This window comes from Branchiostoma belcheri, unplaced genomic scaffold (assembly GCF_001625305.1).
Source record: "Branchiostoma belcheri isolate BF01 breed outbred unplaced genomic scaffold, Haploidv18h27 scaffold138, whole genome shotgun sequence".
In the NCBI taxonomy this organism is placed as follows: Eukaryota; Metazoa; Chordata; class Leptocardii; order Amphioxiformes; family Branchiostomatidae; genus Branchiostoma; species Branchiostoma belcheri.
In genome coordinates this window covers 347,684-348,685 of record NW_017802802.1, presented here as the reverse complement: position 1 = coordinate 348,685, position 1,002 = coordinate 347,684, and the positions used below count along the sequence as shown (strand labels likewise).

Sequence of the window (1,002 nt, the reverse complement as noted above, 5' to 3'; positions counted from 1 at the left end):
AAAAAAATTTACCATCTTTGGACTTACAGCACTTTGAAGTTGGGTAGAAATAACGCTTTTTCATAAGCCTCAAACACTGTATTGTGTTAGGGTTGCCCAGGTCATTTAAACGAACTTCTTGAAAATTTCAAAGCTATTCTGGAATAGCGGATTAGTTGGTCTTTTATGCCCATACTTTGTTTTTCCATAATATTAAAGCACTTGCTCGTAATCGTGCCTTAAACTATGCCAAATTTCATGTTTTTCACATGTCTAAATCAGTGAAAATGGCCCTGAAACTTGTTTGGCCCGTTACCATGGCAACGATCGGTGCTGACCGGAAAGAAAGCTATTTTGAGGGGTTGTGGGCCAAGTACTATCACTGTGCAAAGTTTGAGCCAAATCGATTTTTTGACCCCTGCCACCATTGTTTGATCCTTACAGACATTCGCTCTTAAGTGCTACTCTCCCTTCACTGATTTGTGTTGTACATACATTGTACATATAATACTGGATGTTTTTTTTTAAACCTTTGTTTATTCATGAGAAGCTTAAATCGGCTGACAGGCTGCTTTTCATTGAGGTCACGAGGGAAGAGAAAGGCAGGTTGAATATCTAATATCTCTGTTCACAAAAAAATACTAACTTAAGTGTTCTCCTGTACAATCATGTAGGTACGAATTACCAACAGTATGAAGAAAAATTTTAATTGTTAAAGAGGTGTTCACAATACAGTCTGTATACAAATGTACATGTAGGTTGGCTCCAGGCCCTACAGAACACTGTTGAAGATGGCTCTGACCACGTTACCACGTGCCAAGCACAAGACCACAAAACACTGCAAAATGACACACATGAGACACAGCATGTGACACATTGGCAAAACCAAAAGCACGTGTCTGTGTACATGTTTAGCGTCTCAAAGGAATGCAGACATGAAATGAGCACAAAGCACTGTCTGAGCTACAGATGGATACACAAGTGGCAATCACTGTTAAAGTATAAGAGAGTTGTGGCAAGACC

The 1,002-nt window shown here is 39.4% G+C and overlaps 1 protein-coding gene across 17 annotated transcripts in view; it reads right to left on the bottom strand.

Annotated features, from left to right (window-relative positions):
- The window catches only part of LOC109464392 (protein FAM65B-like), a 47,225-nt gene that overhangs the window by 7,050 nt on the left and 39,173 nt on the right, over nt 1-1,002 (bottom strand). The gene's annotated exons all lie outside the window — the stretch shown is intronic.